This window comes from Rhinoderma darwinii, chromosome 7 (genome assembly GCF_050947455.1).
Source record: "Rhinoderma darwinii isolate aRhiDar2 chromosome 7, aRhiDar2.hap1, whole genome shotgun sequence".
NCBI classification, from domain to species: Eukaryota; Metazoa; Chordata; class Amphibia; order Anura; family Rhinodermatidae; genus Rhinoderma; species Rhinoderma darwinii.
The window spans coordinates 92,727,470-92,754,457 of NC_134693.1; positions in this window are offsets into that span (position 1 = coordinate 92,727,470).

Consider the following 26,988-nt stretch of genomic DNA (forward strand, 5'->3'; position numbering starts at 1 on the left):
AAGATCGTGTCACTCTCTCAGATTTAGGAGCAGGTGCAGACTGATAACCCACGTGCGTCGACACTGAAGCTGTGTCTGGCAGATCCTTTACAGTACCCCCCCTTTTAAGAGGGGCCACTGGACCCTTTCTAGGTGGACCTGGCTTATTGGGGAAGCGAAGATGGAACCTCCTGAGCAATACCCCAGCATGAACATCCTGGGCGGGTACCCAAGTCCTCTCCTCAGGCCCGTATCCTCTCCAATGGATCAGGTACTGGAGGGAGCCTTGGACCATCCTGCTGTCCACAATCTTGACCACCTCGAATTCTACCACTTCAGGGGTGAGAACAGGGACCGGAGGTTTCCTCGAGGAAGCCAAGGACGGGGAGCAGCGTTTAATGAGGGAGGCATGAAACACGTCGTGTACTCGAAAAGAAGGGGGTTACTCCAGTCGGAAGGAGACAGGGTTAAGGACTTCAATGACCTTGTACGGCCCTATATATCGGGGAGCAAATTTTTTGGATGGGACTTTAAGGCGCAAATTTTTAGAAGACAGCCACACCAGATCCCCGACCACAAACAAGGGGTTAGCAGAACGTCTTCTATCTTCCTGAGTCTTTTATATGCTCTGGGACGCCTCTAGGTTCTTCTGAACCTGGGCCCAGACTGTGCACAGTTCCTGATGAACGACATCTACCTCGGGATTGTTGGAACTACCAGGTGAAACGGAGGAGAACCGTGGATTAAACCCAAAATTACAGAAAAAGGGGGAGACCCCTGACGAGTTACTGACCCGATTATTAAGGGAAAATTCGGCGAGGGGAATGAAGGAGACCCAATCATATTGACAGTCAGAGATAAAACACCTTAAATATTGTTCTAGAGACTGATTAGTCCTCTCAGTTTGGCCATTAGTTTCAGGATGGAAGGCCGAGGAGAAGGACAGATCAATCTCCAACTTTTTATAGAAGGCTCTCCAAAACAATGAAACAAATTGTACCCCTCTGTCAGAAACAATATTGACAGGAACCCCATGGAGACGCAGGATGTGTTTGACAAACATGGTAGCTAACGTCTTAGCATTGGGTAGTTTCTTGAGGGGCACAAAGTGGCACATCTTACTGAAACAGTCTACTACAACCCACACCACCGACTTGCCTTGAGATGGAGGCAAATCGGTGATAAAATCCATGGAGATATGGGTCCAAGGTATCTGGGGAATGGGCAAAGAACACAGCAAGCCCGCTGATCGGGACCTGTGAGTCTTGGACCTAGCACAAATTTCACACGCGGCGACATAGGCCTTAACGTCTTTAAGCAACCCAGGCCACCAATAGTTTCTGGCAATGAGATTCTTGGTACCCAGGATGCCTGGATGGCCAGATAGTGCAGAGTCATGATTTTCCCTGAGTACCCTTAGCCGGAATAGCAGGGGAACAAACAGCTTGTTCTCAGGAAGGTTCCCGGGGGCTGAACCTTGATCAGCCGCAATTTCGGAGACTAAGTCAGAATCAACAGAGGAAATGATTATACCTGGAGGCAAAACACATGCAGGATCTTCCTCCAAAGGAGGACTGGCCATGAAGCTACGCGACAGTGCATCAGCCTTAATATTTTTAGACCCAGCCCTATAGGTGACCAAAAAGTTGAATCTAGTTAAAAATAACACCCATCGAGCTTGTCTCGGGTTTAGCCTCCGGGCAGATTCTAAGAAAACCAGATTCTTGTGGTCGGTAAGGACCGTTACCTGGTGCCTAGCCCTTCCAGGAAGTGGCGCCACTCTTCAAATGCCCATTTAATGGCTAAAAGTTTGTGGTTGCCAATATCATAGTTACTCTCAGTGGGCGAGAACTTCCTGGAGAAGTAGGCACAGGGACGGAGATGGGTGAGGGACCTGGAACCCTGGGACAAGACAGCACCCACTCCCAGCTCGGAGGCGTCAACCTCCACGATGAATGGCTCCATTTGGTTAGGCTGAATCAGCACAGGGGCCGAGATAAAGCACTTCTTAAGGACCTCAAAAGCCTGGACCGCCTCTGGAGGCCAGTGGAGGAGGTCAGCACCTTTGCGAGTAAGATCCGTAAGAGGCTTAGCGATGACCGAGAAGTTAGCAATAAATCTCCTGTAATAATTAGCAAACCCCAGGAAGCACTGTAATGCCTTCAGGGAGGCAGGTTGGACCCATTCAGCCACAGCCTGAATCTTGGCAGGGTCCATGCGGAATTCATGAGGAGTTAGGATTTGACCCAAAAATGGTATCTCCTGCACCCCAAACACACATTTTTTGGTTTTAGCAAACAGTTTGTTTTCCCGAAGGGCCTGGAGCACCTTCCTGACATGCTCAATGTGGGAGGACCAGTCCTTGAAAAACACAAGTATGTCATCAAGGTACACTACAAGAAATACCCCCAGGTAGTCTCTTAAAATCTCATTTATGAAATTCTGGAAGACCGCGGTAGCATTACACAACCCAAAGGGCATGACGAGGTATTCGAAATGACCTTCGGGCATGTTAAACGCAGTCTTCCACTCATCCCCCTGTTTGATGCGGATAAGGTTATAAGCCTCCCGTAGATCAAACTTAGAGAACCATTGGGCCCCCTGAACCTGATTGAAGAGATCAGGAATCAAAGGAAGGGGATACTGGTTCCTTACAGTGACCTTATTCAAGTTTCGGTAGTCAATGCATGGCCGAAAACCACCATCCTTCTTCCCTACGAAGAAGAAGCCAGCACCTACCGGAGAAGTAGAGGGGTGAATGTAACACTTGGCCAGGCATTCCTGGATATACTCTCTCATGGCTTCACATTTGGGACAAGAGAGATTAAATATCCTACCCTTAGGGAGCTTAGCTCCTGGTACCAAATCGATTGCGCAATCAAATTCTCTATGAGGAGGTAACACTTCGGAGGCCTTTTTAGAAAAAACATCAGCGAAGTCCTGAATAAACTCAGGTAGAGTGTTCACCTCCTCAGGGAGAGAGATAAAATTAACAGAAAAACATGACGTCATGCATTCATTACCCCATTTGGTAAGATCCCCAGTATTCCAGTTAAACGTCGGATTGTGCATCTGCAACCAGGGAAGGCCTAAAACCAAATCAGACAATAATCCCTGCATCACCATTACAGAGCACTGCTCCAAATGCATGGAGCCAACAAGGAGTTCAAAAACAGGGGTATGCTGTGTAAAATAACCATTAGCAAGAGGAGTGGAGTCAATACCCACTACCGGGACAGGTTTAGGCAAGTCAATCAATGGCATAGCTAGAGACATAGCAAATTCCACAGACATAATATTAGCAGAAGACCCTGAATCCACGAAGGCACTGGCGGTGGCAGACCTACCTTCAAAAGAGACCTGAAAGGGAAGCAAGATCTTATTAGGTTTCATATATACGGGAAATACCTGTGCGCCCAAATGACCTCCCCGATGGTCACTTAGGCACAGAAGTTCTTCCGGCTGCTAATTCTTACGCCTAGGACAGTTGTTCACTTGATGCTTGTTATCCCCACAGTAGAAGCAGAGACCATTCTTCCTGCGGAACTCTCTACATTGTTGGGGAGAGACGGAGGCCCCGAGTTGCATAGGTTCATCCGAGTTTTCCGTGGAAGAATGAAGCAACGGAACCTCGGGAGCCATCATGGGGGGGTCAGAGGGGAAGGCACAAAAACGTTCCAGTCGTTGTTCCCTGAGACGTCGGTCAAGATGTACCGCTAAAGCCATAACCTGATGTAGGGAGTCAGAAGAGGGATAGCTAACTAACAGGTCTTTCAGGGCGTTCGACAGACCCAATCTAAACTGGCACCTCAAGGCAGGGTCATTCCACCGAGAAGCTACACACCACTTCCTAAAGTCAGAACAGTACTCCTCAACGGATCTCTTACCCTGACGTAAGGTCACCAGCTGACTCTCGGCAAAGGCAGCCTTGTCAGTCTCGTCATATATGAGCCCGAGAGCGGGAAAAAAAAGATCAACAGAGGAAAGTTCAGGGGCGTCAGGAGCCAAGGAGAAGGCCCATTCTTGGGGCCCGTCCTGGAGCCGGGACATAATTATACCCACTCGCTGGCTCTCAGAACCTGAGGAGTGGGGCTTTAAAACGGAAATAGAGCCTACAACTCTCCCGAAAGGAGAAAAAAGTCTTCAGGTCCCCTGAGAACCGTTCAGGCAACTTGAGGTGGGGTTCAAGAGGTGAGGTGGGGGGCACTACCAGGGTAGCATCATGCTGGTTGCCCTTCTGAGCCAGGGCTTGGACCTGTATGGAGAGGCCCTACATTTGCTGAGCCTGCGTCTCAAGGGGGTCCATAGTTGTGTCAGGGACCAGGGTAGAAAAGGTATATGGGCCTGTGATTATGTAATGACGGGTTAGGGAGACAGACAGGTGAGCCCTAATCTACCCGCCACTAAGTCCCTGCCTACTTGCAACGGCCCGTCCCAGGCGACGGCGTACAACTGGGCGACGGTCCCTACGCTCAATAAGTGCACGACAGACAAACAGATAAGGGTACACAGAAGCTAAGGGAAATGGGGCAGTTGCCCACGGCAACACAGTGAGCAACAAGAGTAGTGAACGAGCCGAGTCAAACCAGGAGTGCACGAGGTACAAATCGCAGAGCAGGGTCAAAAATGAAGCAAGGTCAATAATCATAGCAGGAGCAGCAGAGCCAGGAAACAGAAAAGAATCACAGGCAAAGGAGGAGCAGGAAATGCAGGTATAAATAGACAGAGGGCGGGAGCTAGCTCCGTCTGGCCAGGCTGTGATAGGCCCTCCCACTCCTCAGCCTCCCAGCCTGACTGGTAGAAGATCGTGTCACTCTCTCAGACTTAGGAGCAGGTGCAGACTGATTACCCACGGGCGTCGACACAGAAGCTGTGCCTGGCAGATCCTTTACACACTATTGTTTTATTGTTTCACAATAAATAGTCATTTTTCATATCATTTCGTCTACCACCGCCAGTATTTTTTAACAGCCACGCAGCACCACCTTGCAAGATCCTCCCTTTTCTACCTTTCCTCCCTTATCTCATCAAGCGGTGACCGTGTGGATTTTCTCACAGATCACCTTTCCTATTACTTTTTCCAAGTAATACCTGGGTGAGCATGGTATATTTCTACCGATATTTTACCTAACCCGATTGACCTGCACCATGTGGCGCCGTGCTTTTGCTTTTATTTTTATTTTGACGAACCTCTTGGGATTGGGTCCGGATCCCCGTGTCAATACGAGTGGCCAAACATATGAGGTCATCTAGGGTAGGTGGCAGATCACGAGCAGCAAGTTCGTCCTTAATTTTTGGAGACAGTCCCTGCCAGAATGTAGTCACCAAGACCTCGTTGTTCCAGGACAGCTCTGCCGCCAGGGTGCGGAACTGAATGGCGTACTCACTGACGGAAGTTTCTTCCTGGTGAAGGGTCAGGAGAGATGCAGCTGCTGAGGAGGCTCAGCCAGTTTCCTCGAACACTGTACGAAAAGTCTGTAGGAAACCCTGGAAGTCGCAGGTCTCCGGCCCCTGACGTTCCCAGATAGGGTTTGCCCATGCTAGAGCCCTGCCAGTAAGGAGTGATATGATAAATGCGATCCATGCGCTCTCAGTGGAAAATGCTCTGGTGTGGAGACTGAAGTGGATCTGGCACTGGTTCAGAAATCCCCTGCAGGTACTCCGTCGTAGCGAGGAGGTAGTGGCAGCGAGAATTGAGGATCAACACTGATACTACCAGAGGTGTAGCAGGAGGAACAGCCGGAGCAACAGGAATGGAATCTGAGACACTTGCAGCTTGTGCGTCCAGCCGATGCGTGATGGTGTTCCCCGCCTACAGGAGTTGGTCTTATCGTAACTGGCAGACTAGCATATCTGCTGCCATGGTTTGTGATGTCGTCATGGTCTTGGGTTGACCAGCGGGGTCCAAGGCTCGAGCGTACTGTCACGTTCTGTGGGTATGTGGAACCACTGGGCCGTACCGCCGTAGCAGGATAGCTGCTGGCCAAACAGGGTGCTAAGTAAAGTCTTTAGTCCGAGCAAGGGTACCTGTGATAGTCCATACAGTAGTGATGGCTGGGCTCAGTTGGGACCTTGGCAATAGACACCAGGCGTGGTGTAACACAGCATGACTCCAACTCTTTAAGGCACAGGAACAAGGCAGCATGGGATACAGGATACAGGTAGTGGGAACAGGAACACTGGGAACAGGAAAACACCAAGGGACCATTTGCTAGACTGACAAAGGAAAACACAACAATGCTCAGGCAATGAGTGAAGGGGCAGGGCCCTTCTTATAGTTCAGGGTGATCTGGGAGCAATCAGTCAAATCTTTAACATGTGTGCGCGCTGGCCCTTTAAGGCAGGGAATGAGCTCGCGCCTGCACCCTAGTGGTCACTTCAGGACAGGACGGCCACATGTGCTGGCATATCCAGGGAGGAAAACGTCTGCAGGATGATAGGAGCCTGCGGTCTGCGACGTTACATTCCGCACTGCATGTCAATTTCTGAGCCTTTTTTCCAATCAGTATTTACGCAGCATGTGTATTAGATTTGTTCTATCTCATCCACTCTGCTGCTACTGTATTTCCTGAGAATTTCCCATAGAGTCGGCAATGGGAACTCCGCTCAAGGAGTAGCCACTGACGTCACTGTCCATATATGGACAGTGACATCAGGGCTTCCCTCTAGGAGCGGAATCCCCAGCCTATGCTCTGGGAGACTTTATGGCGCTATCTACAGTTGGAGGCAGTGGGCACTATCTACAAGGGTATATAAACACGAGAAAAAAAGAGTCCAAAGTATCAGGATATTTAAAGAAGTACCAAAATCTTTATTAAATAACACATGAGAATCTAAAACACAATGTATAACTAGATCATCGTCAAGAGAAGTATATTTTGATAAAAAGTTTGATACAGGCAATGCATGACAAATGAAATTTCAATACAAGTAATGTATGATGCTAATTGGATCATTCTTAAAAAAAAAAAACTCATGTGAGTAGACATAGGTTAGGACAGAAAAGTAAGAAGGAAAGAAAGTGAAAGTAAAATATAAGTAATTCCTGTCAAAAAAGCCTATAGAGAGTGTCCTAATTTTGACTACAACTTGAAACAATCATCGTCAATTGCTTACCCATAATCAGTGGTGTAGTGGTATGACCCAGTAGGTAAAGTGATGCCCCAACGCGCGTTTCGCGTATCACTTCTTCAGGGGATATTGTGTTCATGTCCGGACCCCGTTTAAATCCTCGACCCTGGAAGTCTCGTGGTGTGTCATTGGCCAATCCCCAGATGATTGTTTTAAAAACAAATGGGAGGAATTGTCTACAACATGTTCCAAGGTATACATGGGTCTGCTCATTCAAGCTAACCAAAAAACCCTTGTTGAATTAGAGACCGAAATTGAGGAGATTCAGACCAAGATTAAAAGAGATCTATCTAATGAGGCCTTTGGCCTCCAACGACGAATCCACTAGAGACAGACGTAATATGGATATATCTCAGAACTCCCAGGAGTCAACCTTCCCAAGAAGGAACAGGGAAAGACAAGCGACTAAACGTAAAACCACATCTACATTCCAAGGAGGGAAGAAATACAGAAATACCCTTGAGGTAATTAATTTGTCCTCGCATGTCCTCTCTGACACACAACATTACATTTTAAGTAAAGGACTAACCTTTTCCCCAAGTAATCCGTTTGATTATTTTACAGCTCTAAAAGATCTGCGCTTATTTTCACGCAAATTGATCCTCAAAAAATTACATAGCAGGGGCGAAATAGATCTGGGATTAAATAGTGACATGGAACGCGAAACACTACTGGCCCTTGAGGACCTCTTAAGAGAACAAAATCCCGAACAAGGTATGTTCCCACGGTCAATTTTACCTCGTTCAACAAGGTTTCCCCCTTTGTCCATCTGCCCACAAGTAGAGATCTTCACAAAGTTGGTGATGAATGATTTTAAAATGATCTCAACCAAAAAACAATGTGGCAACCTTACAGCATCCCAAAGGACAGCTCTTAAAGAACTACAATCGTATGATGATGTTGTATATAAGGCAGCAGACAAAGGGGGTAACATTGTTATTTGGCCCGTAAATTTATACGGAGGTCTTTAGGCAACTTAAAGACAAACAAACCTATTCTAAATTGACACATAATCCAGTGGTGACCTTTTCATTAGAACTGGGGAAGATTTTGAATCTGGCTGTGGATAAGGGGATAATTCCCAAGAATATATGTGAAGGTTTAATCACCACTTACCCTAAGATCCCAACCTTTTACCTACTACCTAAGGTCCACAAAAATTTAACCAATCCCCCCGGAAGACCGATTGTGTCCGGAATTTGAGGACTTTGCGAACCAGTTTGCAAATTCATTGATTATTATTTAAAGCCTATGGTCGAATGTCTGCCCTCTTATGTAAAAGATACTACGGATGTACTCACCCGTATTGATGGAATTGTCTTGGAGTCTGATATGTGATAGTAACAGCCGATGTAGAGTCCCTCTACACTTGCATCAGACACAAAGACGGAATTGCGGCGGTCCGCCTCTTCCTCGGAATGGGCAACTGGGACAGCCAAATTTGTGATTTGATTATAGAATTGTTGGAGTACATCCTGACGCACAATTTATTTGTGTTTAGGGATGTGTTCTACCTGCAGAAACAAGGCACTGGGGGCGGCGTGTGCGCCATCATATGCAAACCTGTTTCTCGGAGCTTGGGAGAGGCAGGTTTTGCATGGTGGCGGCGCTCACGCTGTGGACCATGTGCAGTGCTGGCTGCGCTATATTGATGACCTATTGATCATCTGGCAGGGAACCGAGGTGCAGCTTTCACGGTTTATGCAGGAGCTGAATAGTAATGAGTATAATATCAAACTCACGTATGTGGCCGACAGACAGAGGTTCAATTTTTTGGACATATCCATTGAAACAGATACCGAAGGGGTACTGCAGACGGATGTGTTCAGGAAGGAGACATCTACAAATTCTTTACTACATGCCACGTCGGCACACATACAATCTACCTTCAAGGCTGTCCCAGTTGGACAATTTCTGAGGATGAGGCGGGTTTGTTCCTCAGAAAACAAATTCGAGACACAGGCTAAGGATTTACAAATTAGATTCCAGGAAAGAGGGTATAGCCAAAGATGTATTAGAAATGGCTATAGACGAGCTAAAAATATTGACAGAAAAATCTTGCTACATCCTACCAAGACTGTAAAAAAGACAAAGGACAACAATGTTGTCAGATTTATATCGACTTACAATAGTCAATGGCAAGAGATGCGTTCAATTCTGTAAAAACACTGGCCGGTGTTGCAGACAGAACAGGCTTTTTCGGCCGTACTGCCAGCAAATCCTCAGATGACAGCAAGGAGATGTAAAAATCTGAAAGATATCCTTATCAAGAGCCACTATGTCCCAAAACAACTATGCCCTTTTTCAACCTGTGTGGTGACTGTAGGGCCTGTGCGAACATTGTTCGTACGACCACTTTTGAATCAACAGGAGGTGGCGTACATTTAAAATCTTGGACTACATATCCTGCAGTACTACATTTGTGGTTTATTATGCCACTTGCAGTTGTTCCAAGATTTATGTGGGGCTCACAAGTAGACAACTGAGAATTCGTGTCCGTGAACACGTCAGGGACATTTTGGCCGCAAAAGATATTGAAGATTTGACACTCATTAACCCCTTGCGTACCGTCGCCGTAATAGTACGTCGCTGGTCGCTTATTCCAGCGTACCTTTGCCGTACTATTACGGCGCAGGAATAAACTGTCACTATGTGAAATCACATAGTGACATAACAGCGGCGGCAGCTGTCATTGACAGCTAACCGTCTCTGCTACCGGCCTGGGGACCAATTAGCAGTCCCCAATGCCGGCGATTGCTGTGATTGGTCAGTCTCTGAAGACTGACTAATCACAGCCGTCTGTGACGTCGTCTGCAGGAGAAAGCTCCTGTCACTTTCTCTGATCTCCTCACTTCTGTGAGATACGTGAGGAGATCAGAGAAAGCGGTGTAAAAAAATTAAACACTATTTTTATTAACCCCTTCCCGAAAATGGGCGTATAGTAACGCCCTGAGGATGAAGCGGGCACAGGAGCTGTGCTCGCTCCATCTTCATCGGATGTCAGCTGTAATATACAGCCGACATCCCACTGCAACTACAGCGATCACTGTCCTCTCCGATCGCTGTAGTTTAACCCCTTAAATGCCGCTGTCAATAGCGACAGCAGCATTTAAGTGATTGATACAGAGGGAGGGGGCTCCCTCTGCACCCCATTGCCCCCCCCCGCGAAAAATCGCGGGGTTCTGATGGTTGCCAGGTACGGGAGCCTATTAGGTCCTGCCCAAGGCAGGACGTAATAGGCTCAACTGTCAGTTGTAAAGTGACAGTAACAATACACTGCACTACATCAGTACATACAGAAGTAGTGCAGTGTATTGTGCAGGGGATCAGAAGATCAGATCTTCCAGTCCCCTAGTATGTGTAAAATAAATAGTGAAAAAAAGTAAAAAAAAAAGTTTTAAGATAAATAAATAAATACAAGTTTTACGTAATAAAAACAATAATCGCCTTGTTTCCCTGATCAAGCCCTTTATAATTAGAAAAAAAATGAAAAAAAAAGACAAAAACTAGACATAATAGGTATCGCCGCGTTCGTATTGGCCTGACCTAAAAAAATATCATATTATTTATCGCGCATGGTGAACACCGTAAAAAAAATACCATAAAAAAACAAGGGCAGAATTTCCTTTTTTGGTCACGTTGTTTCCAAAAAAATGGAATAAAAAGTGATCAAAAAGTCGCACGTAGCCAAACATGATACCAATAAAAACTACAGTGTGTCACGCAAAAAACAAGCCCTCACAAAGCTCCGTCGACAAAAAAATAAAAAAGTTATGGCTCTCAGGAGATGGTGACACTAAAACATTTTATTTAGAAAAAAGTGTTTTTTTTTTTGTAAAAGTAGTAAAACATATAAAAACTATATAAATTTGGTATTGCCATAATCGTATCAAACCGCAGAATAAAGTAAACATGTTGTTTATACTGCACAGAGAACGCCGGTAAAAAATTATAAAAAAAATAGTGAAAGAATTTCTGGTATTTGGTCTCTTCACCTCAGAAAAAATGGAATAAAAACTGATCAAATTATCGCATGTACCCCAAAATGATACTAATAAAAACGACAGCTCGTCCCATGAAAATCAAGCACTCACATAGCTCGTCAACGGAAAAATAAAAAGTTCTGACTCTTGGAACGCAATAATGCAAAACGACGGCCCAGACTAATTTATATGTGCAGCAGTTCTTCACCTAAAACCCCACGTCATCATTTGCAGCCCCCATTGGTAGACCCTGTAAATGCAGCAAAAACGATGACATTTTGGGGTCTGTGCTACATATGGGGCTAGTGAAGAAGTCAAAGATTAGGCAATACTGGAGTGCGGATATTTTGTACAACACCACAGAAACCCTTTAGAAGTGCGACTCCTGCACCCAATAATCCGGCCTGTGCATGAAGGATTGGTTCAAAGCGGAGGTCACTATCCAGGGATAATTAATTTTATTATTCATTCTCCCCATTATTACATCATCCTATTATGACCTATTGCACTCCGCCCAGCTTACATATACTCTGATGTACTCTACATAGCTTACATATACCCTGATGTACTCCGCACAGTTTACATATACCCTGATACACTCCGCCCAGCAAACATATACCCTGATGAACTCCGCCCAGCTTACATATACCCTGATGTACTCCGCCCAGCTTACATATACCCTGATGTACTCCGCCCAGCTTACATATGTCCTGATGTACTCCGTCCAGCTTACATATGCCCTGATGTACTCCGCCCAGCTTACATATACCCTGATGAGTATACTCTGCACAGCTTACATATACCCTGATGTACTCCGCGCATCTTACATATACCCTGATGTATACTCCGCCCAGCTTACATATGCCCCCACATTATAAACTGAAACACCAGTAAAACACTAAACAAAACTACTACCAAGCAAAATCTGCGCTCCAAAAGCCAAATGGCGCTCCTTCTGGGCCTGGCAGTGTGCCCAAACAGCAGTTTATGACCACATATGGGGTATTACCGTACTCTGGAGAACCGCTTAACAATTTATTGGGCGTATGTCTCCAGTGGTACAAGCTGGGCCCAACGCATTGGGCACTGAAATAGAATATATGTGGAAAATGTCAATTTTCAATCTGCAACATCCACTGTGCACTAATTTCTGCAAAACCTTTGGGGGTCAAAATGCTCACTACACTTCTAGATGAATTCCTTGAGGGGTGTAGTTTCCTAAATGGGGTCACTTCTCGGGAGTTTTCACTGTACTGGTACCTCAGCGCAATGCAACATGGCGTCAAAAACTAATTTTGTAAAATCTCCACTCCAAAAACGAAATTGCACTTTTTCCGTGTAGACCCTTGCCGTATGTCCAAATAGCCGTTTACAACCACATATGGGGTATTTCCGTAATCAGGAGAAATTGTGTAACACATTTTGGGGTGTCTTTTCTCCTGTATTCCTTGTGGAAATGAAAAATTCTGAGCTAAAGCTACAGGTTATTGGAAAAAAAAAATGTTTTCATTTTCACGGACCAATTCTAATAAAATCTATAAAACACCTGAGGGCTCAAAATGCTCACTACACCTCTAATTTAATTCTTTCAGGGGTATAGTCTCCAAATTGGGATCACATCTGGGGAATTTCTACTGTACTGGTACTTCAGGGACTCTGCAAATGCGACATGGCCCCCAGAAACCAATTCAGCAAAATCTGAGCTGCAAAATCCAAATGGTGCTCCGTCCCTTCTGAGCCCTGCCGTGGGTCCAAACAGCAGTTTATTACCACATAATGGGGTATTACCGTAATCAGGAGAAATTGCTTTAGAAATGTTGAGTTGCTTTTTCTCCTTTATTCCTTATAAAAATTAGAAAATTCTGTGTTTTTTCCAAAAAAAAGTCACTTTTCATCTTCACAGACTAATTTTAATAAATTCAGCAAAAAACCTGTGGGGTCAAAATGCTAACTATACCACTAGAAAAATTCCTTGAGGGGTATAGTTTCCAAAATGGGATCACTTTTTGGGGGATTCCACTGTTTAGGTCCCTCCAGGGCGTTGCAAACGTGACACGGCACTGAAAACCATTCCAGTAAAATCAGAGCTCCAAAATCCAAATGGGGGTCCTTCCCTTCTGAGCCCTGCTGTGGGTCCAAACAGCAGTTTATTACCACATATGGGGTATTTCCGTAATCGCGAGAAATTGCTTTACAAATGTTGGGGTGCTTTCTCTACTTTATTTCTTGCAAAAATTAGAAATTTGTACGTTTTTCCAGAAAAAAAGTAGATTTTCATTTTCACCGACTAACTCCAGAAAATATAGCAAAATACCTGTGGGGTCAAAATGCTAACTATACCCCTAGATAAATTCCCTGAGGGGTGTAGTTTAAAAAATGGGGGTCACTTTTGGGGGTTTCCACTGTTTTGGCACCACAAGACCTCTTCAAACCAGACATGGTGCCTAAAATATATTCTGAAAAAAGGAGGCCCCAAAATCCAAGAGGTGCTCCTTTGCTTCTGAGGCCTGTGTTTCAGTCCATTAGCGCACTAGGGCCACATGTGGGATATTTCTAAAAACTGCAGAATCTGGGCAATAAATATTGAGTTGCGTTTCTCAGGTAAAACTTTCTGTGGTACAGAAGAAAATGTATTACATATGAATTTTGTAAAAAAAAATGAAATTTGAAAATTTCAGCTCTACTTTCCTTCAATTCCTGTAAAACGCCTAAAGGGTTGAAACACTTTCTGAATGCTGTTTTGGATACTTTGAGGGGTGCAGTTTTCAAAATGGGGTGTTTTATGGGGGTTTCTAATATATAGGGCACTCAAAACCACTTCAGAACTGAACTCGTCCCTGAAAAAATAGCTTTTTGAAATTTTCTTAACCCCTTCCCGCTCCTTGACGTACTATTACGTCATGGCAGCTGTATCGTTCGCGCTCCATGCCGTAATAGTACGTCTCGGGAGTAACGCCCGTTTCGGCCGTCCTCCCGACACATACAGGAGCTGTGACAGCTGCTGTCTCGTACAGCAGCTGTCACAGCTCCTACAGCGGGGACCGATCGCTGTGTCCCCGCTGATTAACCCCTTAAAAGCCGCGTTCTATAGAGATCGCGGCTTTTTAGGGGTTAAGCTGCCATCGCCAGCCTGCTACGCGATAGCGGCCGGCGATGGTGACTATGGCAACCGGACACCAAACAATGGCGTCCGGCTATGCCATAGACGGAAGCCTAGTGGGTCCTGACAACGTCAGGACCCACTATGCTTGCTGTCAGTGAGTAGCTGACAGTTCTAATACACTGCACTACGCATGTAGTGCAGTGTATTAGAATAGCGATCAGGGCCTCCTGCCCTCAAGTCCCCTAGTGGGACAAAGTAATAAAGTAAAAAAAAAGTTAAAAAAAGATGTGTAAAAATAAGAAAATAAAAGATTTAAAAGTAATAAAAGTAAAAATCCCCCCTTTTCCCTTATCAGTCCTTTATTATTAATAAAAATATATAAACAAACAAATAAACTATACATAATTGGTATCACCGCGTCCGTAACGGCCTGAACTACAAAACTATTTCGTTATTTATCCCGCACGATGAACGCCGTAAAATAAAATAATAATAAACCATCCCACAATCACAATTCTTTGGTCACTTCACCTCCCAAAAAATGGAATAAAAAGAGATCAAACAGTCGCATGTACCTAAAAATGGTACTGATTGAAACTACAGTTCGTTTACGCAAAAAATAAGTCCTCGCACGGCTTTATTGTTTGAAAAATAAAAACGTTCTGGCTCTTAGAATAAGGTAACACAAAAAGAAAATGATTGTTTACAAAACGTATTTTATTGTGCAAACGCCATAAGACATAAAAAAACTATAAACATATGGTATCGCCGTAATCGTATCGCCCCGCAGAATAAAGTGAATGTGTCATTTATAGCGCAAGGTGCACGCAGTAAAAAAAAAAAGAATAAAAAAACAATAGTAGAATTGCTGTTTTTTAGTCACCACGCCACCTAAAAATAGAATAAAAACTGATCAAAAAGCTGCATGCACCCCAAGAAAACTACAATGGATTCCTCAAGGGGTCTAGTTTCCAAATTGGGGTCACTTTTGGGGGGTTCCCAATGTTTTGGCACCACAAGACCTCTTCAAACCGGACATGGTGCCTAATAAAAAAGAGGCCTCAAAATCCTCTCGGTGCTCCTTTGCTTCGGAGGCCGGTGCTTCAGTCCATTACCGCCCGAGGGCCACATGTGGGATATTTCTCAAAACTGCAGAATCTGGGCAATAAGTATTAAGTTGCGTTTCACTGATAAATCCTTTTGTGTTATAAAAAAAATGGTATAAAGAGGATTTTCTGACAAAAAAAAAAATGTAAATTTCACCTCTACTTTTCTCTAAATTTTTGTGAAACACCTAAAGGGTTCATAAACTTTCTAAATGCTGTTGTGAATACTTTGAGGGGTCTAGTTTCTAAAATGGGGTATTTCATAGGGGTTTCTAATATATGGGTCCCTCAAAGCAACTTCAGAACTGAACTGGAACCTAAAAAAATAAATAAATGAGGCAATACTTCGCTTCTTACATTATACTGATAATGAGCCGTGCCCACCCTGAGATGACCCCAGTTTTGACCGTTTGTATAAACGGAGACCCCTATTAGACCGTTTCAGTGCCCGGTTTTCCCAAGCATACACCCCGAGAAGTGTATTTCTATTGATGAGTCCCTGGTACATTTTAAAGGGAGGGTTCAATTCCGCCAGTACCTGCCGGGTAAGAGGGCAATGTATGGCGTGAAGATGTATAAGCTGCGAGAGTGCATCAGGGTATACCTACAGGTTTAGGATATATGAAGGAAAGGCCACCCCCAAACCAGACTGCATCCTGGACTACAATAGGTACATGGGAGGGATGGACTTGTCAGATCAAGTCCTGAAGCCCTACAGCGCCATGCGGTGCGGTATAAGAAGCTGGCCGGGCACATCATACAGATGGCTTTGTACAATGCGTACGTGCTACGTCGATGTGCAGGCCAGACGGGAACTTTCCTGGAATTTCAAGAGGTGATTATCAAGAACCTAATCTTTAGGGACCAAGAAGGGGGGGCACCCAGTACTTCTGGAAGCGGGGCCACACGCATCGTACCAGGGCGACAACACTTTCCAGGGGAAGTTCCCCAAACTGGCAAGAAGGGAAAAAGTCAAAAGAGGTGCAAAGTCTGCTATAAGAGGGCGATAAGGGATGACACAATATATCAATGTGACACGTGTCCCAAATAACCAGAGCTTTGTATGAAAGAGTGTTTTAAAATTTATCATACATCCCTTGGTTTATAATTTACCCCAATTTTACTTACCCTGATGCACTCCGCACAGCTTATCCCCCCTCGTCTTTCCCTTCTGAGCCCTGCTGTGTGCCCAGGCAGCTGATAACAGCCACATGTAGGGTATTGCCATACCCGGGAGAACCCACATTACAGTTTATGGGGTGTAGGTCTCTGGTCAAAATGCTCACTACACCTCTAGATGAATGCCTTAAGGGTGTAGTTTTTAAAACGGGGTCACTTCTTGCGGGTTTCAACTGTACTGGTACCTCAGGTGCTTCTGCATACATGACTTCGCACTAGAAAATCCCCAGTAGGCCAAATGGTGGTCCTTTCCTTCTGAGCCCTCCCATGGGCCCAAACGGCAGTTTATCACAACAAATGGGGTATTGCGGCCCTCAGAAATTGCGCAACAGAATGGGGTATTTTGTTTCTTGTGAAAATAAGAAATTTTCAGCCAAAACTACATATTATTTGAAAAAAATTATTTTGTTTTCATTCCCAGCCCAATTCAAATTAGTTCTGTGAAAAAACTATGGGGTCAAAATAGTCACAACACCCATAAATGAATTCCTTGAGGGGTGTAGTTTCCAAAATGGGGTCATTTGTGATTGGTTTCTATTGATTTGATACCTCTGGGGCTCTGCAAATTCGACATGGCACCCGAAAACCAAACCAGCAAAATCTGTACTCCAAAGAACACACAGCGCTCCTTCCCTTCTGAGGCCTCCCATGGGCCCAAACGGCAGTTTATCACCACAAATGGGGTATTGCCGCACTCAGGACAAATTGGGCAACAAAATGGAGAATTTTATTTCTTGTGAAAATAAGAATTTTTGAGCTAAAATGACATATTATTGGAAAAAATATATTTTTTTTTAATTCCCAGCCCAATTCAAATAAGTTCTGTGAAGAAACTATGGGGTCTAAATGGTCACATTACCAAAGAACACACAGCGCTCCTTCCCTTCTGAGGCCTCCCATGGGCCCAAACGGCAGTTTATTGCCACAAATGGGGTATTGCTGCACTCAGGAGAAATTGGGCAACAAAATTGAGCATTTTGTTCCTTGTGAAAATAAGAAATTTTGCTAAAAAATTACATCTTATTGGAAAAAATGTCATTTTTTTAATGTCACAGCCCAATTGAAATAGGTGCTGTGAAAAAACTGTGTGCTCAAAATGCTAACAACAACCATAAATGAATTCCTTGAGGGGTGTAGTTTCCAAAATGGGGTCACTTTTGGTGGGTTTCCATTGCTTTGATACCCCTGAGGCTCTGCAAATGCGACATGGCACCCGAAAACCAATCCAGCAAAATCTGGACTCCAACAAACATATAGCGCTCCTTTCCTTCTGAGCCCTCCCATGGGCCCAAACGGCAGTTTATCACCACAAATGGGGTATTGCCACACTAAGGACAAATTGGGCAACCAAATGGGGTATTTTGTTCCCTGTGAAAATAAGAAATTTTGATCACAAATGAAATTTTATTGGAAAAAATGACATTTTTTTCATTTCACAGCCCAATTCAAATAGGTGCTGTGAAAAAACTGTGCGGTCAAAATGGTAACAACAACCATAAATGAATTCCTTGAGGGGTGTAGTTTCCAAAATGGGGTCACTATTGGGGGATTCCTACTGTTTTGGCACCTCAACACCTCTTCAAACCTGGCATGCTGCCTAAAATATATTCTAATAAAAAAGAGGACTCAAAATGCACTAGGTGCTTCTTTGCTTCTAGGGCTTGTGTTTTAGTCCACGAGCGCAGTAGGGCCACATGTGGGACATTTCTAAAAACTGCAGAATCTGGACAATACATATTTAGTAGTGTTTCTCTGGTAAAACCTTCTGTGTTACAGAAAAAAAAATGAATAATATTGAAATTCCGCAAGAAAAATGAAATTTGCAAAGTTCACCTCCACTTTGCTTTAATTCCTGTGAAATGCCTGAAGGGTTAAAAAACTTTCTAAATGCTGTTTTGAATACTTTGAGGGGTCTAGTTTTTAAAATGGGGTGTTTTATCAGGGTTTCTAATACATAGGCCCCTCAAAGCCACTTCAGAACTGAACAGGTACCTTAAATAAAAGGCATTTGACATTTTCTTAAAAATATGAGAAATTCCTGTTTATGTTCTAAGCCTTGTAACGCCAAGAAAAATAAAAGAATGTTCAAAAAACGATGCCAATCTAAAGTAGACATATGGGAAATGTGAACTAGTGACTATTGTGGGTGGTATAACCGTCTGTTTTACAAGCAGATGCATTTAAATTCTGAAAAATGCAATTTTTTCAAATTTTCTCTAAATTTTGCAATTTTTCACCAATAAACACTGAATATATCGACCAAATTTTACCACGAACATGAAGCCCAATGTGTCACGAGAAAACAATCTCAGAATCGCTTGGGTAGGTTTAAGCATTCCCACGTTATTACCACATAAAGTGAAATATGTCAGATTTGAAAAATGGGCTCTGAGCCTTAAGGCCAAAACTAGGCTGCGTCCTTAAGGGGTTAAAAATATGAGAAATTGCTGCTAAAGTTCTAAGCCTTGTGAGGTCATAGAAAAATAAAAGGATGTTCAAAAAACGATGCAAACATAAAGTAGATATATGGGAGATGTTAATTGGTAACTATTTTGTGTGGTATTACCATCTGTTTTACAAGCAGATACATTTAAAGTTGGAAAAATCATAATTTCTTCATATTTTCGCTAAATTTTGGTGTTTTTCACAAATAAGCAATGAATTTATCGATCAAATTTTTGCACTAAACTAAAGTACAATATGTCACGAGAAAACAATCTCAGAATCAATTGGATAGGTAAAAGCATTCCGGAGTTATTACCACATAAAGTGATACATGTCAGATTTGAAAAAATGGGTCTGGTCCTCAAGGCCAAAATGAGCTGGGTACTCAAGGGGTTAAAACCATTCCTAAACACTTTAAATTGTGTCACGGGGGAGACCCTAAAAGTTTTAACGTTAGGAGGATCGACAGGGTGCATTGTGGTGTCAGAGGTGGAGATGTGAGGACATTACTGGCCCAAAAGGAATGTAGATGGATTACGATTTTGAATACCATGACTCCTTTGGGTCTAAATGAACAAGTAAGCTTCACAGCCTTCCTTTGATGTCTCTTACCTACTCTATTTTATCATTTTAATACATGTTCTTTATTTTAATATTAAAGTGTTTTTCATTCTTTCCAGTTATATTTATATCTAGATCTGGAAAATCCTTTCGATCCTCGTCCCTATTTGGTTCTTCTGAACATATATCTACGTCATTATGACCGATTTAAGAGAGAAAGCAAAGAATATTATTGTACCTTCTTTCACGTGCTTTTGTGTTTTACACTATTTATATGTATTTTAATATGTACCCTGGCAGATGTAATGTACCAGACACAATGGCTACGTCCTACCAATGTGGTATTCCTTTTATAAATTTCTGTATGTATAGAATGTATTTACTGTCGATTCAATTCCTCATTATTGATATTATATTCAATGGTTTTCTTTTATATATGTATATATTTATTATTTTTTTCACTTGAAACATTCTGTGCCTCTATTTATTTTTTGGCACCGTAATACTATTTTTGCAGACTAATTTACTGCCTTAATCACAATTTTCTCTTTCTTGTACATATTGGAATATTGCTGGGCATTATTAATATTTTTTTATATATTTATATTTATTTTTATTATCTTTAGCATAATTTTGCATTCTATTTTTATAATATGTAGTCATGGTAATAAACTTCTGCTCTATATGTTAATATTCTTCGTTATCGTGATACATTGTTCTATATTCTTTTTCTTCTATCACTTTATTTCACTGCTATATCCAAACAATCCACAAGATGGCACCAACATATATATATTTACACATAAGCATACACTTATTTTTTATATTTTTAATCACACACGAAACAAGAGGGGATGTTTCTCTATATACATATATTGGGTATACTTACATTTCTGGATCCTCACCGGGGTGCGCATGAGCCGCGATGGGGGGGACGGGTCTTCTCCGTTGGCCGCCAAATACGCTCTATGCGCCTGCGCTGTCTCCTTGGTGACGCGTCCCGGGACTCACGCATGCGCAGATGAGCTATGGCGCCCTTCGGTGGAGATCTCGCGTCCCTCTATAAAATCGCACGCATGCGCCGAAATTCCCGATGGGGATTGGCCAATGACACACCACGAGACTACCAGGGTCGAGGATTTAAACAGGGTCCGGACATGAAAACAATACCCCCTGAAGAAGCGATACGCGAAACGCGCGTTGGGGCATCACTTTACCTACTGGGTCATACCACTACACCACTGATTATGGGTAAGCAATTGACGATGATTGTTTCAAGTTGTAGTCAAAATTAGGACACCCTCTATAGGCTTTTTTGACAGGAATTACTTATATTTTACTTTCACTTTCTTTCCTTCTTACTTTTCTGTCCTAACCTATGTCTACTCACATGAGTTTGTTTTTTAAGAGTGATCCAATTAGCATCATACATTACTTGTATTGAAATTTCATTTGTCATGCATTGCCTGTATCAAACTTTTTATCAAAATATACTTCTCTTGATGATGATCTAGTTATACATTGTGTTTTAGATTCGCATGTGTTATTTAATAAAGATTTTTGTACTTCTTTAAATATCCTGATACTTTGGACTCTTTTTTTCTCGTGTTTATATGATATTGTTTGGTGTCCGTATCTCCGCAAAACTTTAGGTGGTTGAGATTTGTATCCCACCTTACATTCTTGTATCCTGTGAGGCTTCTTTTGTTTAATTATACTATCTACAAGGGGGCTGTAAGGCACTGTCTACAAGGGGGAGGGGGCATTGTCTACAAGGGTGGTGTTACACTGTCTACAGGGGGGGCTGTCTGGCACAATCTACAGGGGGGCTGTATGGCACAATCTACAGGGGGGCTGTTTGGCAGAATATACAGAGGGGCTGTATGGCACAATCCACAGGGGGGCACTATCTACAAGGGAGAGGCTGTGTGTGGCACCCAGGGGAGGGGGGCCTAAGTAAAAAGTTTGCAATGGGGCCCAGTCTTTCCTAGTAACACCCCTGCCCAGGGGCGTAGATAAATGTTCATGGGCCGCGGTGCAAAAGTTGTTCTTGGGCCCCTTCCCCAATCTCCTTCTCATGGCCGACAGCTCACAGCTTTCAGCTGCATCGCAAGTCTTATAACGTCAAGGTCAATAGCCCCAATACAGACAGTGGATATAAAAAGTCTACACTCCCCTGTCAAAATGCTAGGTTTTTGTCATGTAAAAAATCAGTACAAGTAGAATCATTTCAGAACTTTTTCCACCTTTAATGTGACCCATAATTTGTACCCTTCCATTGAAAAACCAACTGAGATCATTTAGAGGGGAGAAATAAAAATAACAAAACTACAACAATGTGGTTGAATAAGTGTGAACACCCTATTATAATTGGGGATGTGGTTGTATTCAGAATTAGCCAATCATATTTAAACTCATGTTAAATAGGAGGCAGTACACAGCTTCCATTATTTTATTTTTTTTCCTTATCAAAGATTTTTATTTTTAAAATATAACAAGATATAAACATTTCACATATGTGCAAAACATCATGAGGAGGTAGCCTCCCAACTATCAAAATTTAGTGATAATAGAAACGTAACGGTAATAACTGTACCATGTTCACATCCAGACAGTGCAATAGTCAGGGAGACAGTCCCCCAGTAAAGTGAGAAGTGGTACATATAAGAGCACTTTTAAAGGTATAGACACACAACACATAACACCAGACGACAAAGGGAAACACATACGGACACAGCGCACTCAGTGAGGCTATATCAGGCGTTCAGAACATTCCATCCAGCCAGAGAGGTAGATCAGCCCCACCCCGGAATCCAGACCATACTGCCCAAGTGTGGACAAAGAGCACTGATTTGCCCCTATCAGCGGACAGCAACTCCTCCATCCTCATAATCCCGTTCACCTCTGTCACCCATTCCTTCAGGGACGGTACAGTGTGTTACTTCCAGTGACGAGGTATCACCGTTCTCGCCGCGGTCAGAAAATGTTGAAATATCCCCTTTTTGAGGTGTGGGAGTGATCCAGGAACCATGGAAAGCAATCCAATGGAGGCCGAGGTCGGAACCTCAGTATGGAAAAGCTTGTTGCCTAGATCAAAAATGTTTCCCCAAAAGGGACGTAGCATGGGACAGTCCCACCAAATGTGCAACAAAGTTCCAGGAGCCTCCCCACACCTCCAACAGTCAGCAGACACATCAGGATATATCCTATGCAACAAGGTCGGACAGTGGTACCACCTGGTGAGTATTTTGTAGTTCTTTTCCTGAGCAAAACAAGACATTGGTAACTTGTGAGCTAAAAAGAAAGCGGTACCCCACTCCTCTTCAGAATGTCGAACCCCCATTTAATCGTCCCATGCAGCAGTGAAGGACAATTGAGAGAAAGAAAATTTTGGCAGAAGAATCCCATGTAAGTAGGACAACACATGAGAAGGGGCATTGGACAAGGACAAGTAGTGTTCCAGAGGAGTCTTATCTTGTAGCAATACCAAACAGTCACCCATGGAAGAAAGATAGGACCGTAACTGCAAATAGGACCACCAGATCGATCGTCTCCCCGGGCAGGCATCAGAGACAGCATTCATTGATAAGATGGCACCTTCAGGAGTGAGGGTCTCAGCCAAACGTCCTCTTTCCCCTCTCCCCCCAACAGAGGAACGTATCAACACCCTCCGCTGGAGGGAAGGAAGGGTTATCAAAGAGAGGAGTCAAAGGACCCGGGCGATGAACAAGGCCCGCAGTACCCAGGATCCGTTCCCATACCATGAGAAACTGACGTGTGAGGAAGGGCAGAGGAAGAGTTTGTCGCTGAAGGACAGACGGCCACGGCAGAGAGGACAATGCAAGAGGAGACATAGCCTTTTCAATGCGCACCCATTGCTTACCCGTTTCCGAACTGAACCAATCCACAACCCTCATGATCATCGCAGCCTGATGGTATCGTTTAAAGTCTGGAAGACACGCGCCCCCGTCTACTTTTGGCCGGCTAAGGATAGCAAAATGGATGCAAGGCTTAGAGGAGCCCCATACAAATTTAGTTATGGCCCTATGTAAAACCTGGAGAAAACTGGATGGTACGGCAATAGGGACGGTCTGGAAGATATATAGAAACTTGGGCAAGATATCCATTTTGACCGCGTTGATACGTCCAAACCATGACATGCGGTTCCCACCGTACTCCGCCAAATCCTTCAGAGTACGCTGCAGAATGGGCGTATAATTCAAAGCAAACAGGTCTGACTGCTGCGTGGGGACATGTACCCCTAGGTATTTTAAGGACGTGGATTGCCACTTGAACGGGAAAACCTGAGCGAGATGGGCAGCCAGAGGGGCATCCAAAGTGATATTCAAGGTCTCTGATTTAGAGTAATTGACTTTAAAATTACTGAGATGACCAAAGCGCTCAAACTCCTCCGTCAAAGATGGCAAAGAAATCATGGGAGTTGTAATGTACACAAGGAGATCATCCGCATATAGCGCCAATTTATGATGCTGTGAGCCAACGCATATACCATTAATATTAGGGTTGTTCCGCAGTGCCACGGCCAGATGTTCCATGACCAAAACGTACAATAGAGGCGACAGTGGGCACCCCTGTCTTGTGCCATTAGCAATAGACAAAGAATCAGATAACAGTCCGTTGACACGAACTCGAGGTGTAGGTCTATGGTATAACGCCATTATCCTATCCACCATAGTGGTGCCAAGGCCAACCTGCGTCAGGACACTGCGGAGGAACACCTAGTGCACCCTGTCAAAAGCCTTTTCGGCATCTACCGAGAGTAAGCACGTCGGTATCTTACGGGATTGGCAGAATGATGTCAAAAGGAGAGTTTTGTTAGTGTTATCCCGCGCTTCCCGACCACATACAAACCCCACCTGATCATCCACGATCAAGCCAGGCAGTAACGGCGATAAACGAGAGGCAAGCAACTTTGCAAAAAGCTTTACATCAACATTAATGAGCGATATGGGCCCTAAGTTTGCGCACAACGTTGGGTCCTTGCCTGGTTTTGGTAAGAGAGTGATATGAGCCTCGAGGGACTGAGGCGCAAAGGGACACGAGGAAGACACTGAGTTAAAGACTTTCGTCAAAAAAGGAGCCAGTTGATCTTTAAACGTCTTATAAAATTTGTTATTAAACCCATCGGGCCCCGGGCTCTTGCCCAAGGGAGACTCTCCAATAGCACGCTCCACTTCCGATTCCAAAAAATCTTCCTCGAGCCCCAAAGCCACCCCATCCTCCAAGGATGGCAACGCAGTACCATGAACATAACGGTCAATTTTATCCCGTAATGCCTTCGCCGGCATATCATGAAATTGGCCTTTAATATTATATAGAGCCGAGTAATAGTGTCTGAAGCAGTCAGTGATACCAACCGGGTCATGAACCTCACCGCCTGAGGGAGATGTAATTTTAGGGATGTATGACGCTTGTGTACGGGGATGCAACGTCCGTGCCAAAGACCTACCGCATTTATCCGCAAATTCGTAGGAGTGGTTCCGCATCCGATCCCTGAACCGAGCGTGTGACTGATCTATCAAAGAACGTAAGGATTCTCTTGCTGTAGTGAGCTCTGCAAAAATCTGTGAGGATGGAACCCGTTTATGACTGGATTCCAAATCCCGTATCTGAGTCAGGAGACGTGCAACCCTTTTTCTCGTTTCAAGCGTGCCCCATTTTGTATCAGGACCCCTCTAATAACACATTTCAGCGCCTCCCACTGGAGTGGCAAGGGAGTGGATTCGTGTTTATGAATGTAAAAAAAAACGGTAAGTGAGTCTTTAATGGCCGATACACACACCGTGTCCCGTAACAAATTGTCATTAAGTTTCCATGACTGGAAATTAGGCACCGAATTAAGAAATGTAAGGGTCAGAAACACAGGGGCATGATCTAACCAAACCATAGGGCCTACATCAGAAGAAGGATGCCAGGTAAGCAAGTGGTGGCTAACCAAAAAAGCGTCTATCCTACTGTACATGTTATGCAGCGGGGAGAAATAAGTGTACTCTCTTACCTGAGGGTGTAGAATCCTCCACACGTCAATCAACTGCATGGAGTGCATCACAGTTTTCAGTGCCCCCAATTGCGATTTAGGGACAGCAGACCTGCCCGAGGAGGTTTCAAGTCTGCAATCGAAAGTCAAATTAAAATCACCTCCGACAATCAAAACGCCCTCAGTAAACTCCTCCAATTTCCTCAAATACAATCGGCCCACGCGAGCATTGTCCTGATTGGGGAGGTACAAATTAGCCAGAGTAAAGGTCTTATTTCGTATAGACAGCTTGAGAAAAACGAATCGACCACCTGGGTCAACAAGAACATCAATAATTTTGTGCGAGAGTGACTTATGAATACAGATACTAGCACCCTTGGACTTGGATTCCGGGTTGGCACTGTGGAACCAGACCGGAAAATATCGATTCGTGAACTGTGGCGTATGGCCCACCTGAAAGTGGATCTCCTGTAGGAACAATATATGTACCCGCTCTTTGTGCATATTATATAAAATTTGCGAGCGTTTTTCTGGGACATTAAGCCCCCTAGCATTAAAGGTACACACCTTCAATTGTGCCATCACCACCTCTTACCGAAGGAGCTCGTGGAGCAATGCACTAAGCCGAGGCGAGACGAACAAGAACAAGACAGACAAGGAAGGGAGACACGACAACAAAGACAGACAAACAGGCGAAATAATCACCCACTCCTTGATCTACTCAAGGAGAAACAATCAAATGTACACCGGATACAACCAGTGAGTCCCTAAGAGGAGAAGTGTCAGGTCAAGGTCTAGCCAGCGCCCCGCACCCCCCAACCCAGTACAAATATCACACATCTAAGAACCAAAACATAAAAGGATAGAAAGAAAGCAAGGTAATTGGCACAATATCCCAGCAAAATTAGGTAATGGCCGATAGTTTTGTCAGGATCAAACAGAATGCTATCAGAAAAGGACATATCCCGAAACTTACTCATTTTCAACATAAATGTACAGGCATGCAATTGGTAATAACGTAAGTAATAGCATAACAGACATAGTGAAGCATCACTGGTAACTGGATAATATGAATTAACCACCGGCAAGTGGCCTATCTGATCTCCTACAGCCTCCACCTAGAGCGGAAGAACGGACATAACGAAATATTACATGAAACATATCAGACTATCGTCTCATAAGATATATGCAGTAACAATTTAAATTGACAGGCCCAATCTGACTGTAGCCCGCCAAAGAGACATCCGGACGAGATCACATCAGATCAGCACGTCGCCCACCAGGACGCCCCATAGGAGAAGCAGGAGAACGACCACGCCTGCGTGGTCTTGGACGCTGCGGTGGAAGGGGAACATAAGGCCAATCAGGAAGGGAAACTCTCGGCACCCTGAGAGCAGCGCAGAAATCCGGAACATCCCCTGGATCCCGAATACTCAGCAATGTCCCATCTCTGCGAACCTGTAGCTGGAAGGGGTGACCCCAGGAATAGGAGATCTCATGCTC